An 18,575-nucleotide genomic window follows, 5' to 3' on the forward strand; every position below is an offset into this window, starting at 1 on the left:
TGCAGTGCAGGCGGCGCGGCGCGGCTCGTGGTGCAGACCGGCGCGGCTCGTGGCGTGGGATGGGCGCGCGCGGGCTCGGCTTGCGACTCGGAGCGGGCGTGCGCGAGCGTGGAGCGGGTTCGGTTTCGGGCGAGCGGGCGCGGGTCGGTTTCGGGCGAGCGGGCGTGGATCGGTTTCGGGTTCGGGCGTCGGCCGAAACGTGGGTTCGGCTTCGACGGCTGGAGGCACGCGCGGCAGATCGGCTTCTAGTGGCGGCTGCGGGAGACGGCTGTGCGCGGATCGAAGCGGCTCCCTTCGGCTTCGATCGGAGCGGCGCGGCTGGCTGGCTTCGGCTGTCTCGACGAGTTCCGGCTGCGCTGCGTCGGATCTACGCGGCGCGGCGTGGCTGGCTGCAGATACGGCGCTCGGCTGCGCGGATGAAGGGCGGCTCCGGATTCGGCTTGCAGACGCGGCGCGGCTGGGATGGTGGTTCGGCTCTACTACGGCCGGCTCCGAGGGTTATTTTCGCAGCTGGCGGCGGTGGCGTGCGGTGGCGTGCGGCGGCGTGCGGCGGCGGCGGAGAGTGGCGGCGGCTATGGTGGTAGCAAGGTGGGGCTAGGGTTTTTCTTGGGAAGGTGATGAGTTTCACGCCTCCCAATGCCCCCCTTTTAAAAGGATAAAAGAATAATAAAAAAAGATATAAAAATAAAATAAAATCCACACCAAATTACTTTCTTTTCTCCTTTTATTATTAATTACTTTTCTACTTTAGTCCAATGGCAACTCTCCTCTCTCTCTCTTCATTAAGGCCACCATTGACCCTTTCCAAGGCATTAATTAATTTGTTGCTTCACAATTAATTAATTTATTTCACCCTTAAACCTCAACAATTAAATACCCAACCAAGGAAAATTTTAACCTTAATTAAGTGTAAGTCAAAATAAATCTCATTTCATAACCACTTTTAAAAAAAATAAAATACTCTTGAGGTGAACAATGGAACTCAAATCTACTGGGGCGTTACAACCTTCCCTCAAAAAAAAAAACTTTCGTCCTCGAAAGTTCTAATCCTCGAACAGCTCGGGGTACTGGGCTCTCATATCCTCTTCTTTCTCCCACGTGGCCTCTTCCACTCCATGGTTCTGCCAAAGGATTTTGACCAGTGGAATTTCTCGACTGCGAAGCTTCTTGACCTCCCTTGCCAAGACCTCGACAGGCTGCTCCTCGTAGCTCAAGTTCTCGCTAATCTGCAGTGGTTCGAAGTCCACCACATGTGTTGGGTCTGCGACATATTTCCTCAGCATGGAGATATGGAATACGTCGTGCACTGCAGCAAAAGATGGGGGTAGCGCCAAGCGGTACGCCACGGGGCCAATCCGCTCCAATATCTCGAACGGCCCTACGAAGCGTGGACTCAGCTTCCCCTTCTTCGCGAACCTCAGAACACCCTTCATGGGTGCAACCTTCAGAAAGACCATATCTCCCACTTCAAACTCGAGGTCCTTACGTCGTACATCAGCGTAACTCTTCTGTCTGCTCTGGGCTGTCAGCATACGAGCTCGGATCTTCTGTATGGCTGCGTTGGTCGTCTGCACTAACTCGGGGCCTAGCATCCTCTGCTCTCCAACCTCGCCCCAGCAGACAGGGGATCTACAGCACTTGCCATACAGAGCCTCGAACGGTGCCATACCGATGGTAGCCTGGTAGCTGTTGTTATAGGCAAACTCCATTAGATGCAGATGGGAGTCCCAACTTCCTGAAAACTCTAGTACGCAGGCTCGCAGCATGTCCTCCAAAATCTGGTTCAATCTCTCTGTCTGACCATCAGTCTGAGGGTGGAATGCCGTGCTGAAGTCCAACCTCGTACCTAATGCAAGTTGAAGTCCTTTCCAGAACTTCGATGTGAAACGGGCGTCTCTGTCTGAAATGATGGATACGGGTACTCCATGTAGTCTCACAATCTCTGTCATATATAGCTGCCCCCACTTACTGGCAGTGTAAGTGGATTTCCCTGGCACGAAATGGGCCGACTTCGTGAGTCTGTCGACCACAACCCAGATCACCGTGTAGCCCCTTAGGGTCTTGGGCAGTCCCGTAATAAAATCCATCGACACACTCTCCCACTTCCACTCTGGCACACTCAAGGGTTGCAACAACCCTGCTGGATGCTGCCTAGGTGCCTTCACCTGCTGGCACACCAAGCATCTACTGACAAAGTCTGCCACATCCCTCTTCATGCCCCTCCACCAATAGACACTCCTTAAGTCCTGGTACATCTTCGTACTCCCAGGGTGCATGGTAAACGGGGAACTGTGGGCCTCAGTCAAAAGCTCCGTCTTAACTGCGCTGTCTTCCGGCACACACAGGCGTCCCTCAAACATAAGGCCACCGTCAGAGGATATGGAGAAGTCTTCACCTTCCTCTGTCTCTACCACGTGACGCTTCTCTGCCAAGTAAGGATCATTCAGCTGAGCAGCAATGATCTTTTGCCTCAAGGTTGGCTGAACTGTCAACTGAGCCAACTGTGCGGTAACCTCACCTACTGAGACTGCAATCTCGGCTCTCTCAAAATCTCTGAGTAAGGGGGTCTGTTTGGTGATTAGCGCTGCTGAATGTGCCACTTTCCTACTCAGCGCGTCAGCCACTACATTTGCTTTGCCTGGGTGGTATAGGATCTCGCAGTCGTAGTCTTTCACCAACTCGAGCCACCTCCTCTGCCTCATGTTCAACTCCTTCTGAGTGAAGAAGTACTTCAGGCTCTTATGGTCGGTGTAAATCTGAATCTTCTCACCGTACAGATAGTGCCTCCATATCTTCAGTGCAAAGACTACAGCTGCCAACTCCAAGTCATGGGTAGGGTAGTTCTGCTCATGGATCTTCAACTGGCGGGAGGCATAAGCAACTACCTTACCTTGCTGCATCAGGACACAGCCCAGTCCCTTCTTGGAGGCGTCACTATAAATTACAAAGTTTCCCGAACCATCGGGCACTGTCAGGACCGGTGCAGTCACTAGCTTCTGTTTGAGCTCCTGAAAGCTCCTCTCGCATGCTGGGCTCCAGACAAAAGGGGTTCCCTTTCTGGTCAACTGGGTCAACGGGCTGGCTATACGTGAGAAGTCTTCCACGAACCTCCTGTAGTAACCTGCCAAGCCCAGAAAACTTCGAATTTCACTAACCGTGGACGGTCGAGTCCAGTTGGTCACCGCTTCAATCTTTGCGGGATCTACTGAAACTCCCTCACTGGAAACCACGTGGCCAAGAAACGTCACCTTCCTTAACCAGAATTCACACTTGGAGAATTTGGCATACAACTTGTTGGCTCGAAGGGTCTCCAAAACCTGGTGTAAGTGCTTCTCGTGCTCCGCCTCAGTTTTTGAGTAAATGAGGATGTCGTCAATGAAGACTATGACGAACGAGTCTAGAAAGTCCTTAAACACCCTGTTCATCAAATCCATGAATACTGCAGGAGCGTTAGTCAAGCCGAAAGACATCACAACGAATTCGTAATGTCCGTACCTCGATCGAAAGGCCGTCTTGGGAATGTCACCGTCCCTAATCCTCAACTGGTGATAGCCTGATCGCAGGTCGATCTTGGAAAAGACAGTGGCTCCCTGCAACTGATCGAACAGGTCGTCAATCCTGGGCAAGGGGTAGCGGTTTTTGACTGTCACCTTGTTCAGCTCTCGGTAGTCAATACAAAGGCGCATCGACCCATCCTTCTTCTTCACGAACAATACTGGGGCTCCCCAAGGCGACACACTGGGCCGGATGAAGCCTTTGTCCAGCAACTCCTGTAACTGGACCTTCAACTCCTTTAGCTCGGCTGGAGCCATTCTGTAAGGGGCCCTCGAGATAGGGGCAGTGCCCGGCTCTAACTCGATGGCGAAGTCTACTTCTCTGGGAGGCGGAAGTCCTGGGAGTTCGTCTGGGAAAACGTCGGGGTACTCCCTCACCACTGGTTCAGACGATAGGGAAACTTCTGGCTCTCTAATATCCACTACGCTTGCCAAGATGCCCCAAGTTCCCTGGCTGAGCAGTTTACTAGCCTTCATGGCTGAGATGATCTTGGGTATACATACCATGCCTGCCCCCCTGAACTTGAAGCTAGCCTCGGAGGGAGGGTTAAAGACATCTTCCTTGCCAAAACAGTCTATATTTGCATGGTTGGCTGACAGCCAATCCATGCCTAGTATCACATCAAAATCCTGCATGTCTAACACTAGCAAGGTCACGTCTAACATACGATTCGCTATCTCTACCCGACATGCCTTTATCTGTTCTTTGGACAACAGGACCTCCCCAGATGGAGTAGAAACCGATAAAACACTACCCAAAGGCTCTACCTCCAAACCCACATGCTGAACGAAAACGGAGGATATAAACGAGTGGGATGACCCAGAGTCAAATAGCACAAAAGCATAATGCCCCAAAATTGGGAGCGTACCTGTCACCACTGTGCCAGCTCGCTCGGCCTCCTGCCGGGTGGTGGCGAAAACTCTCCCCTGTTGGGGAGCAGAAGGCTGGGGCGGTGTCGTCTCAAAGGGTTTCCGAGGACACACATCAGCAGTGTGCCCCGGCTGTCTACATCTGAAGCAGACTCCACTTCCAGCTAAGCAACGACCTCCGTGGACTCTCCCGCAGGTAGTACAAGCGGGTAGCTCTCTCAGAGTCCTCCCGGCTGCTGCAAGCTCCCGTCGGTGTCTCTGGAAGACACCTCCTGACCTCAGTGTTCGCTGCGGTGCTACGTCAGGCTGCGTCTCCACCTTTCTCTTCTGTCCCAAGGCTGACCCTCTGCCGGCGGCCTTAGACGGATCGGCTCTCTCAGGCAGGCTCAAATCCAGTGCTATACGTAGTGCATCAGCATGCGTGGCTGGGCGGAGGGCTCTGACAATGCCCTGAAGGTCTAGCCTGAGTCCTCTAACGAATTTCTCCGTCCTGGCAGCCTCATCCCTTACCATATCGGGAGCAAAGCGGGACAGCATATCGAACTCGGCGTCGTACTGCTCCACCGTCATGTCGCCTTGCTCCAAGTTTAGGAACTCTTGCAGCTTGGCGTGCTTCACATTTGCAGAGAAGAACTTAGCATAGAAGTTCTCCTTGAACTGCTCCCAAGTTATTTTGCTGACATCGCCCCCCAGCATTCTCTCAGCGGTCTCCCACCAGGCGGTGCCCCTGTCCTCCAAGAAGAAGACTGCACACTGCACCTTCTGGTCTTCTGGGCACTTCATGTACCGGAAAATAGTCTCTATGGACGTCAACCACATTTGGGCCTTTGTGGGGTTGTCCATGGATCCGTCAAAGGTCTTGGGATTATACTTCCTGAAATCCCGTAAGTGTTTCGCCTCGGCCGACAGTTGAACTGGTACTGGTTGAGCTTCCTCAGGGGCTGGAGGAGCGACGGCCTGAGCCGGAACAGGGGCGGCCTGGGCCTGAGCAGGGGCGGCCTGGTTCTACTGGGCGGCAAGGAAGGGCGCCAAAGCAGCTTGCAGCATGTCCTGATAACGCTGCTCCATCGCGGCGAGATCCGCCTGGGTGACCGGTGCGTTTGGGTCGACTGCCGGTGCAACAGGTGGCGCCTCCGGCTGGCCACGACCGGCTCCTCTGCCTCCCCTACCACCTCCTCGGCGTGCACCCCTACGTGGCGGCATTCTCCCTAAAATTCACCAACAAACTTTTCACCACAAGAACTTAACACCCTATATCTAGGTCTTAGACTATTCAGGCAAAATTGTAATCTTAACATTAGCAAGGCTTTAGACATACCTGGCGAGTGCCGAAGGACCGTATAGCCATAGGGTGAAGTAAAACCAAAACAAAAAAAATGACTTACATCGTAGGTCAGTCTACAGAACCTAAAACACTGTGCTCTGATACCAACTGTAACGACCCAACTCCTTATACTGAATCGAAGTCATTACCAATATAGAACAAGTGGTTTAAGTCATGAAAAAAAATTTCAAAACGCATACGGTTTAAGAAATTTTATTTATAAAATTCAAACAAGGTAGTCATGCAGAAATGTAAAAGCAATCTGAAATCCTACTCGGGCCCTATCTACATAAAAGATGGTAAGTGATGAAAAGTACTCAAATTCAAATGCGAAAATCTGAAATAAGAATAAGCGGAAGCGGTAGTCCCTATGGCCCTCCACGGTCTCACTTCGGGTCGCTCGCCAGCTTGCCCTTGCCCTTGCCCCGTCCTCTACCTGAAAACATTAAACGAAGAGAGTGAGTATAAAAATACTCAGTAAGGGACCCACTACTAGTCCCACTAGGTGCCTGTTAACTTCCTGTTAGAGTCCTGATAACTGGTACCCAATCTCTGGCACGTTCCCGAACACGTGCAATCATGCGCTCCCGTAGGAACGTAACTCTGGTCTTCGGTGCCCCGAGGGACACCTAGGACAGTCGGGATGCGAGGACCCCGTCGAGTCACTCGAGTCATATCTATATCCATGCTAGACTGGCGTCCCGTCGGACCACACAGTCCTCAATAGGTGGTGATCCCGAAGGACACCCATGCAGGTACGACTCTAACAGATCGAGCTAACAGGTACCCTAAGTGCAGTATACATACACATGGCATCAGCATATAACATATCATATAAATCATCTCTGCCCTCTCCGTCTCGACATTCGTCGTATAACTATAACGGCTCTCGCCACACATAACAGGCTATAGTATAGCCATACCGTCATTTACATCATACTAACATTGATTTCAGGCATCGTACCGTCCAATCCCCAACATGCAAAATTGGAGTATACATCATCTCATATTTCTAAGCGTGGAGCTAGTAGTAGAATCTCTTACCTGGAGATTTACTTGACGAGTCCTAACCGCGAGGCAGTACGCTTTCCAAGCGACGAGGTCCTAACTGTTTAATATGCCAAAATTCGTAATTAGGTCGCCCACGATTAACGGTTCAAAACTCATTCGAAATGACTTACCCTAGAAGGAGATTGCAGTGCTCAAGCCCCTACTGAAGAAATCCCCCGCTGCAGCAGTTACTTGGTCCAAGACGTCCCTTAAGGAAAAATGATCCAATTTAATTCCAAATTAAATTAACTAGTGCCCAAAATATTGAATCTTACTGGATAATGCCAAAATAATTGATTTAATTACCAAAAATTAGGTGGAAGGAGCCAAATTAGGCTTGGCGGCTCGGCTGGAAGGAGACAGAGATCGGCTCGGCTCGGCTTGGCGCAAGGATCTTGCGCGTGCGGCTCGGCTCGCGTCAGCAAGGAGGCGCGGCTCGGCTTGCAGTGCAGGCGGCGCGGCGCGGCTCGTGGTGCAGACCGGCGCGGCTCGTGGCGTGGGATGGGCGCGCGCGGGCTCGGCTTGCGACTCGGAGCGGGCGTGCGCGAGCGTGGAGCGGGTTCGGTTTCGGGCGAGCGGGCGCGGGTCGGTTTCGGGCGAGCGGGCGTGGATCGGTTTCGGGTTCGGGCGTCGGCCGAAACGTGGGTTCGGCTTCGACGGCTGGAGGCACGCGCGGCGGATCGGCTTCGAGTGGCGGCTGCGGGAGACGGCTGTGCGCGGATCGAAGCGGCTCCCTTCGGCTTCGATCGGAGCGGCGCGGCTGGCTGGCTTCGGCTGTCTCGACGAGTTCCGGCTGCGCTGCGTCGGATCTACGCGGCGCGGCGTGGCTGGCTGCAGATACGGCGCTCGGCTGCGCGGATGAAGGGCGGCTCCGGATTCGGCTTGCAGACGCGGCGCGGCTGGGATGGTGGTTCGGCTCTACTACGGCCGGCTCCGAGGGTTATTTTCGCAGCTGGCGGCGGTGGCGTGCGGTGGCGTGCGGCGGCGTGCGGCGGCGGCGGAGAGTGGCGGCGGCTATGGTGGTAGCAAGGTGGGGCTAGGGTTTTTCTTGGGAAGGTGATGAGTTTCACGCCTCCCAATGCCCCCCTTTTAAAAGGATAAAAGAATAATAAAAAAAGATATAAAAATAAAATAAAATCCACACCAAATTACTTTCTTTTCTCCTTTTATTATTAATTACTTTTCTACTTTAGTCCAATGGCAACTCTCCTCTCTCTCTCTTCATTAAGGCCACCATTGACCCTTTCCAAGGCATTAATTAATTTGTTGCTTCACAATTAATTAATTTATTTCACCCTTAAACCTCAACAATTAAATACCCAACCAAGGAAAATTTTAACCTTAATTAAGTGTAAGTCAAAATAAATCTCATTTCATAACCACTTTTAAAAAAAATAAAATACTCTTGAGGTGAACAATGGAACTCAAATCTACTGGGGCGTTACAATTTTGATCTCAAGTTCTGAAAAATATGTGTGTTTGGTTACTGAATTTTGAAAGTGTACTTTTTTAGTCTCTAGGTTTATAAGAATGAGTTTATTTGATCCCGAGTTTTCAAAATGTACCTTTTCGATCCCATGTTTTTTAAAATATGTTTAAAAGGTCCCTCAAATAACTATATAATTTTATTTTAATTAATTATATAACATTTTCAATTAAATAAATTATTTCTAAAAATCATATCATCTCTAAAACTATTTTTTTCTAATTTTATATATCATATAATTATTTTTTTTTTTTAAAAAGTACTTCTTTGACCTTTTAAACTTATTTTTAAAATCAGATGGAAAAGATATACATTTTGAAAATCTAGGGACCAAATTGGTCTATTTTTATAAACTTAAGAATAAAAAATGTACATTTTTTAAACTTTTGGACTAAAAGCATAAATTTATCAAAATAAAATGGTTGTGTTGACTAAAAATGATATATCAAAGGAGAATATATAGAAAATGAAAACATCAATAGCTTAGCGTGTGTAACTCACAACTATGAAGTTCTCGATATTAATTTTATGATTTGAAGAAGAAATAAGTGATGGAAACATTCTTTTTATGAACTCATATATATTTAAAAGAAGTCCCCGAGTCTTTTCCATAATGTGGTTAATTAGCCTTACCAAACAATAAAATTATACTAAGTATTTTGAAATAGTCTTATGCTGTAAAAAAGTAAAGTAAAGAAAAGAATGAATGAATGAAGGTGTGAATAGAGAGGGCATGAGTCAATTCTAGAATTTAAACGGCCATGACAAATATAATCATAAACATAGCTCAAAACCATCTTAGTATTGAGGGCATTAATATAATTTAAATTTGACCGAAATAAAATACAATCAAGTTACTGTTTTGTTTTAGGTAATTAACCAGAATTCATTATGAAGGATGTTGATGACAAACGCGGGGTTGAGTGAGATAATGATTATGGTTGCAACCAAGTGATGGCAAAGAATAATAATGCAGTAGCCAGTAGGAAGAAAATGAGAGAGAAGCCAAAGTATGAGAGTTATAGGGTATTTACTCATAATTATAAATTGCAAGGGAGAGGGGGATTTCGTTAAAAAGGAGAGCGAGAAACCCCGATTTCGAGTATGTATCTTTAAATTTGAAACCTAACTAAACAACATGCTTCAAATAATAATATATCAAACACTGCAGACAAAGATTGAACAAACATATGTGACAAAATAAACTCACAACTTGAATAATAATGTGACATTGTCGCAAAATTTCTTCTACACATTAGGATTAAAAATAATTAAATGTAAGACATAAATAATTATGTGAACAAACACAAAAATTAGATGAATTTTATTGATCTCGTTGTTGAAAATAATGATGAAAGAAGACGGCAACGATACATAACATAAAACCTTTGTATAAAGAAGCAACCAATTGGATGACAAAAATGAAAGAGAGGGTCAAGGAATTTAATTAGATTTTCCTATCTAAAATATTAGTTATCACAACAACAACGATAAGATTTTCTCTATCCCTCGTTCTTTCTCTTTATATTTTAGAGAAAAGAAATGAAGGGTTAAGAGTTGAGATTTAAAAAAATATTATTAATGATAATCACGATCAATAAAACAAACATTTTACTTATGTTTCTTTATTTCTCTATATTTTCTAATGAGAAAAAAATGGTTAAAATATTTTTTTCAAGAAAAGAATAATTATGGTATTAAAATATTTTGTATAAAATAAATTGATTTTTTTTAAAATGATAGATATACTCATTAATGGTTTTTATTTTTCCTTTTTATAAAAGATTAAAAATAACAATTATTATAAAATTTTATATTATTATTAAATTTTTACTCTTTAAAATATAAAAATCTTAGCCGTTATTACTATTACTCCATCAATTTACAACAAATACTACTCTCTAAGAAACAATACTCTAAGACACGTTCAGAGGTACAAGAAATGTCCTTTGCGTACAGTTGTTGCTAGAATCTCCGTGTCACCAATTGGTTTATTTATTTTGATGGTTTATTTAGTTATTCGTCCAGCCCATACCATGATCTAATTTTTCCAATCATACTGTGTTTTATATAAATTGTCTATAATAATCATTTGATATATGCATGTGTCCTAAATTCTAAATAATACAATACCTAAGTGAACAAAATTATATATAAGTATAAGGTTATTCCATTCCACTAATTGAAGAAAATTTAGAAATATAAATTATTTTGTAGGAAACAAATACAAGCTAAGAATATTTATATTATTGAAATAAAAATAGAGGAAGAATGAAAACAATCATGATTAGAATAGAATGGAATGGAAATTTAAAAACAGAAATATGAAATTAAAAAATTAAACAACAACACATAAATATTCAGAGTTAAAAATGGAAATTTCTTCCTTGATATATTCTTCACTAATTTCCTAATTTTCTCGACCCATCTCCCAATTTTCGCTTTATTTTTTTTTCATCCAAAGACAATTTTTCTATCATATCGACAAACATTGTATTTTTCACTTTACAGTTGAAATTCCAATTAAAAATAAACTTATCTCAAAATTGTAATTAATAAAAACAATAAAACATATTAATGACCATAAAACTTGATCTCTTTAACAATATATCAAACACTGCAGACAAAGATGGAACAAACATATGTGACAAAAGAAACTCACAACTTGAATAATAATGTGATATTGTCGCAAAATTTCTTCTACACATTAAGAATTAAAAATAATGTGATAATGTCGCAAAATTTCTTCTACACATTAAGATTAAAAATAATTAAATGTAAGACATAAATAATTATGTGAAAAACCACAAAAATTAGATGAATTTTATCGATCTCATTGTTGAAAATAATGATGAAAGAAGACCGCAACGATACATAACATAAAACCTTTGTATCAGGAAGCAACCAATTGGATGACAAAAATGAAAGAGAGGGTCAAGGAATTTAGATTTTCCACTCTTAAATGTTAATTATCCAAATAATTTATACTTGATCCGACTATTTTCCACGTCCCAACTTTAAATTCATGGTCAATTACGAATGCCTAGTTTGTCGCTGATTTTATCTGCAAAACAGACGAATAAAAAATCAAGTTAATACACGCACAAAAAGAAAAAGATCAATAAGTTGGGAGAAATAAACAACTAAATTTTCCTTAAATTTTGACATGAGTTCTCATTCTAAATTTTCAATTGCCTCATATCCCTTCAAATTCTAGCATCAAAACTATATTAAAGTATGGAACACGTACCGACCTTACCTTACTAAAACTCACTAATTTCCATAATAAAAGTGAAGTTTGCCTCGCAACTAAAATTGACCGCACACAAAAAAATTATTTATCGTCTTGGTTTAAAAAAAAAAAAACATATCTCCAAAGATTCAAGACAATACCAACAACTTCCTTTTTCATGCAATCTTTATCACATGTAGAATGACACGATGTCTTGGCACTGTCTTTTCCGATGCATGCTTTCTCGCAGGCTTCTACACATGATTTGAATTTAGGCATTACGCTGGATATTTCGCTCTGCAACATCTTAGATCTAATCTAAATCTCAGTGTCCCTGTCAGCAGTCATGTCTGCCTTAGAGAATTGCAGTGATCCCACCACAACAATAATGCACATAAAGAAAACAATCGTACTGGTTTTTTGCCATTTTTTAGTTTTAGCTTTTAGTAAGCCTATTTTTTTTCTTTATTGCTTGATCGTATGAGGAAAGCGAGAGAACACCATTTTATAGCAATTTCAGTTTTTAAATTTCGATCATTGAGCGAAAAGTACGGGTTTCTCTCTCTATACATATTTGTAACAAGTGTTGAGTATTTGTTTGTCCTCTAAATACAAGTTTGGGAAGAATGGGCCATGATTGCAAATAAAATGGGTGTGTTGACTAAAAATGATGTCTCGAAGGAGAATATGTAGAAAATGAAAACATATACAGCTTAGCGTGTGTAACTCAAAGGGAAAGTTGTCAATATTAATTTTATGATTTCAAGAACAAATAAGTGATGAAAACATTCCTTTTATGAACTCCTATATATTTAAAAGAAGTCCCTGTGCCTTTTCCATAATGTGGTTAATAAGTGATGGAAAATTGAAATTAAAAAATTAAACAAAAACACATAAATATTAGAGTTAAGGATGGAAATTTCTCCCTTCATATATCCTTCACCAATTTCCTAATTTTCTCGACCCATCTCCCAATTTTCTCTTTATTTTTTTTCCATCCAAAGACAATTATTCTATCATCTCGACGAACATTGTTTTTTTCACTTCATAGTACACTACAAGAAATATCAGTTACGATAGAATCAAAAAAACGTTATTGTTGATTTTCGATAGCGTTTTCGAAATGCTGTCGTAGCCGATGTTATTAAAAGTCCATGAATTTTCATAGCGTTTTTTTATCGCTATGCAAAACGCTATAATATGTCCCCAGCGATAGCACAAATATGATGTTATAAATGTTTTTTATAACGTAAGAATCGAAACATCTTGATAGCATTTTTTATTACGTTGAAAAATCGCTATAAAATGTTTCAATAGTGTTTTTAATAACATCGAAAAAATGCTAGCTATAAACAATTTTTTGTAGTATTTTATGAATGTTGTCGTTGCAAAAATCATTGACTTTTAATAGCGGTTTTTGTAGAGCTACTAATAACAATATTAAAGGTAGGTATGTGTTAAAACCATTTGGCCTCATTAACATTTCATAATCACATTATTAAAAGAAGAATTACCATAGAACTATACATATAATATCTCATTGAACAATAAATGTTATCTTCGAATTACCATAGAACTATACATATAATATCTCATTGAATAATATATGTTATCTTCTCTGCATTACAATTTTGTTTATAAAGGAAAAAAAATCCTTTGAGAACAAACCTAAACAAAAAACTACCCTGTTTTAGAAAACTCAATACATCACAACAAAATCGATAAACTGAAGAAGAGAAGAACCGCAGTGAATAAATTCGATCAGGGCGGCTTTCGGTAAGTTTGGTCGATCATTAGATTCGTAAAGCTTCAAAAATCCACCACAATTGCCAAGATTACGCAAGAACTCATCAAAAGTCACACAACTTCCTGTCTAGTTATTAATTCCCTCTAACGATCTTAATCTTTATATGTTTCAGAAATCTCAACTTATGTTTATCTTCCCCTTCTCTTCTTCCTTTCCCTATTGAATGTTAAAAAATCACAAGAAAATGTAAAAAAAAAAAAAAAGTCAATATCTTTTTTATTCTCTAAACAACCAAGTAAGCTAAAAAAAAAATAAAAAGAAAAAATGCAAATGTTGCATACACATTGATTCATTACTAACATACTCCAAAAACTCAGAAAAATATACTAAAAGAGAAACATATTTTCTAACTCATCAGGATCTTATATTTGAAGTGTTGGTTCATAAAAACTATTTGTGTTTGAAACATACCTGTTGCACCCAGTGGATGTACAATGGTGATTGCTCCTCCATTGACATTAATCTTTTCTGGATGTAGCCCCAACTTATTACAGCAATACACAAATTGGGATGCAAATGCCTTGTAGGTTAAAGGTTGTGCATTAGAGTAAGCCAACATGTACTGAATAGGTTCGAACTTTAAGCCTTACTAGTGATGAAAACATAAGGTTACTTCTTTTATCTCAAAAAGATAAATATCATTCGATTCATGTCCAGCAGCCTTGATAGCAGCTAGAATTGCAACATTCAGGCCAACAACCATGATAGTAGGATCCATACCTACAGCAGAAAAGGTCCTGCAAAACCAACAGCAGCAAATGCTGAGAAAAGAAAGTACTTTATGCTCAAGAAATCCCGAATTCAAATGATGGTCATTGTTATCACCCTCAAATAGTCCAATGATCTTTATTTTTTAGAAGCCCGGAACCAGTACCCAAAAGAAAGCATTTATTTTGCCAAACTATGCTTAATCTTCCTCAATGTTTCATGAAGGAGTGCGTTTCAAGAGAAATTATGGATAATGGAAAGCATGTTGCACTACTATAATATTTCAACCAAAAACTTCAATATTCAAGGAATCCATCTGCAACAAAATGAGATATGCAATGCATTATGATATGATATGTATGGTGTCAAGAAAGTTTTGCACTTGTCCAAAAAAGAAAGAAACTCACAACTTGAATAATAATGTGATATTGTCGCAAAATTTCTTCTACACATTAGGATTAAAAATAATGTGATATTGTAGCAAAATTTCTTCTACACATTAGGATTAAAAATAATTAAATGTAAGACATAAATAATTATGTGAACAAACACAAAAATTAGATGAATTTTATTGATCTCGTTGTTGAAAATAATGATGAAAGAAGACCGGTCCGATACATAACATAAAACCTTTATATAAAGAAGCAACCAATTGGATGACAAAAATGAAAGAGACGAGGGTCAAGGAATTTAGATTTTCCTCTCTGAAATGTTAATTATCCAGATAATTTATACTTGATCCGACCATTTTCCACGTCCTAACTTTAATTTCATGGTCAATTACGAATGCCTAGTTTGTCGCTGATTTTATCTGCAAAACAGACAAATAAAAAATCAAGTTAATACACACACAAAAAGAAAAAGATCAATAAGTTGGGAGAATTAAACAACTAAATTTTCCTTAAATTTTGACATGAGTTCTCATTCTAAATTTTCAATTATCTCATATCCCTTCAAATTCTAGCAGCAAAACTATATTAAAGTATGGAACACGTACCGACCTTAGCTAAAAATGAGATCATCAACTCACCATCATAATGAATTTTTTGCTTTCCAAATAACTAGTAAGACACAATTTTCCTTCCAATAAATGGGGTTCTTGAGCTAACCTAGACGCTTAATGACACATAGCAAATGTCCGAACAGAATTGAGAAAGTTGGTGCGCTCGCTCAGCCAGCCAAGATGGAAATCCGACTAAGTAGACTCATCAACACGACAATCCAGTTAGAAAGTGTCAAAACTATGGAGTTCAATTTGTCAACCCTAGATTATTGAACAAAATTTCTTCTCCAAAATACAAACAAGAACAAAATCAGTACAACGAATCATTATAAAATTAAAGTTCTAGATGTTAATTAAGGGAATCAAATTAATATCAAAAGCTGGAGAAGTCAACATCTAATTGTAACATTAAAAAAAAAACAACGAATTAAAACAACAAAGGAAAACGCAAACGAAATCATACAACAATTAATAAAGGAAAAGAAACGGGGGGGAAATGAAGAGAGAGTGAAGTGGGATTCATCGCCGATGGAGTAGATCTCCTTACTGGCCTTCTTGTTGAACCAATAATAACCAACTTTGTTTATAATCTGATCCATTTGGAGCTTTCAACTTAACGAAAAAAGCAGTAGAAGGCTTAGAGAGAGATGAAGTTGTATCGTCTTCCTCTCCACGCGTTCTTCTGTACAAATTTTCTAAAATAAAAAATTGAAATAGGGAAATCGAATTAGGAAGGATCTGCGAGAAAAGGGAGATTGGGGAAATTTGAAAGCAATGAAAAAAAGGGATTTGGGGTTGAGAAAGGTAACGCGAAAAACCTAAAAATAAGGAGGGGCTTTTTCGCGCTACCGATATTTCATCTTCCGCCTTTTTTTTCCTTTTATTTTTATAGCCTAAATATTAAAAAGTTATGGTTAGATGCTATTAAAAGTCACATTTGTTGTAGTGGTATGAAATTCCAATTAAAAATAAACTTATCTCAAAATTGTAATTAATAAAACAAAAAAAACATATTAATGACCATAAAACTTGATCTCTTTAATAATATGGAACAAACATATGTGACAAAAGAAACTCACAACTTGAATAATAATGTGATATTGTCGCAAAATTTCTTCTACACATTAGGATTAAAAATAATGTGATATTGTAGCAAAATTTCTTCTACACACTAGGATTAAAAATAATTAAATGTAAGACATAAATAATTATGTGAACAAACACAAAAATTAGATGAATTTTATTGATCTCGTTGTTGAAAATAATGATGAAAGAAGACCGGTCCGATACATAACATAAAACCTTTATATAAAGAAGCAACCAATTGGATGACAAAAATGAAAGAGACGAGGGTCAAGGAATTTAGATTTTCCTCTCTGAAATGTTAATTATCCAGATAATTTATACTTGATCCGACCATTTTCCACGTCCTAACTTTAATTTCATGGTCAATTACGAATGCCTAGTTTGTCGCTGATTTTATCTGCAAAACAGACGAATAAAAAATCAAGTTAATACACACACAAAAAGAAAAAGATCAATAAGTTGGGAGAATTAAACAACTAAATTTTCCTTAAATTTTGACAGGAGTTCTCATTCTAAATTTTCAATTATCTCATATCCCTTCAAATTCTAGCAGCAAAACTATATTAAAGTATGGAACACGTACCGACCTTACCTTACAAAACTCACTAATTTCCATAATAAAAGTGAAGTTTGCCTCGCAACTAAAATTGACCGCACACAAAAAAATTATTTATCGTCTTGGTTAAAAAAAAAACATTTCTCCAAAGATTCAAGACAATACCAACAACTTCCTTTTTCATGCAATCTTTATCACATGTAGAATGACACGATGTGTTGGCACTGTCTTTTGCAATGCATGCTTTCGCGCAGGTTTCTACACATGATTTGAATTGAGGCATTACGCTGGATATTTCGCTCTGCAACAACTTAGATCTCATCTCAATCTCAGTGTCCCTTTCAGCTGTCATGTCTGCCCTAGAGAATTGCAGTGATCCCACCACAACAACAATGCACATAAAGAAAACAACCGTACTAGTTTTTGCCATTTTTTAGTTTTAGCTTTTAGTAAGCCTATTTTTTTCCTTATGGGTTGATCGTATGAGGAAAGCGAGAGAACACCATTTTATAGCAATTTTAGTTGTTAAATTTAGATCATTGAGCGAAAACTAGGGTTTTCTCTCTCTATACATATTTGTAACAAGTGGTGAATATTTGTTTGTCCTCTAAATACAAGTTTGGGAAGAATGGGTCTTGATTGCAAATAAAATGGTTGTGTTGACTAAAAATGATGTCTCAAAGGAGAATATGTAGAAAACAAAATTGAAACATATAACTCAAAGTTCTTGATATTAATTTTATGATTTCAAGAACAAATAAGTGATGAAAACATTCCTTTTGCCTTTTCCATAATGTGGTTAATAAGTGATGGAAAATTAATTTACTTATAAATATTTACTTTTCACCTTCTTAACATCATTTTCATATTTTGAATTATTTTTTATTTACTAATTTAATTTGATATGCATTTACTCTTGGATGTGATCTCAAATTGATTCCTTCCTTTTATTAGATTTTATTTAGGGAAAATGATCATTTTGATCTCAAGTTCTGAAAAATATGTATGTTTGGTTACTGAATTTTGAAAGTGTACTTTTTTAGTCTCTAGGTTTATAAGAATGAGTTTATTTGAGTGAGATAATGATTATGGTTGCAACCAAGTGATGGCAAAGAATAATAATGCAATATCCTAGTAGGAAGAAAATGAGAGAGAAGCCAAAGTATGAGAGTTATAGGGTATTTATTCATAATTATAAATTGCAAGGGGAGAGGGGGCTTTCGTTAAAAAGAAGAGAGAGAAACCCCGATTTCGGGTATGTATCTTTAAATTTGAAACCTAATTAAACAACATACGTCAAATAATAAATCTTAATACCAAGAATTAGCATAAAACAAAAGCAAGAAAGAGAGGATTATAATATTTGATTAACTATTTTTGGTATAGATCATCTCTCAATGAATTACTTTTAAAACAAAAAATATGAAAATCAATCTAAAATACAGGCAGACCTCTGGTCGTCCTATGTCTTGCAATAACCCATCTTCTTGTATTCCCCTCTTAGCTTTTGATCCTAATATATTATTGAAGAGATGTCTTCGATAATGATACATTTTTTTTAATTATTATTTCATAAAGTTATTAATTCTTGAAGGCAGTGACTTCGGAGGGGAGAAAAAGAAAGCCAATTATTTTTGTTAGAGATCATAGGGGGAAAATTATTGTTGTTTTATTTATTTATTTATTTTATAAAACCTCCAGCCCCATCCTAATCTAATTTTTTTCCAATCATATTGTGTTTTATTTAAATTGTCTATAATAACCATTTGATATATATATATATATATATATATATATATATATATATATATATAGAATATTTAGCAGTATAATATTTATGCTGTATAAAAGAAAAAAAAAAGAAAAGAAAAAAAGAGAAAAGAAAGAAAGAAGAGAATG

The 18,575-nt window shown here is 39.5% G+C and overlaps 1 long non-coding RNA gene across 1 annotated transcript; it reads right to left on the reverse strand.

The window, feature by feature from the left end:
• Window positions 1-6,226: 6,226 nt before the first annotated feature.
• On the reverse strand, window positions 6,227-7,257 carry LOC127150186 (uncharacterized). The gene is made up of 3 exons (XR_007822225.1): window positions 7,105-7,257; window positions 6,930-7,006; window positions 6,227-6,856 (listed from the first exon to the last, which is right to left on the reverse strand). It is a non-coding gene; the product is annotated as an uncharacterized LOC127150186 (long non-coding RNA).
• Window positions 7,258-18,575: the final 11,318 nt, after the last annotated feature.

Source organism: Cucumis melo, chromosome 7 (assembly GCF_025177605.1).
Source record: "Cucumis melo cultivar AY chromosome 7, USDA_Cmelo_AY_1.0, whole genome shotgun sequence".
Lineage (NCBI taxonomy): Eukaryota > Viridiplantae > Streptophyta > Magnoliopsida > Cucurbitales > Cucurbitaceae > Cucumis > Cucumis melo.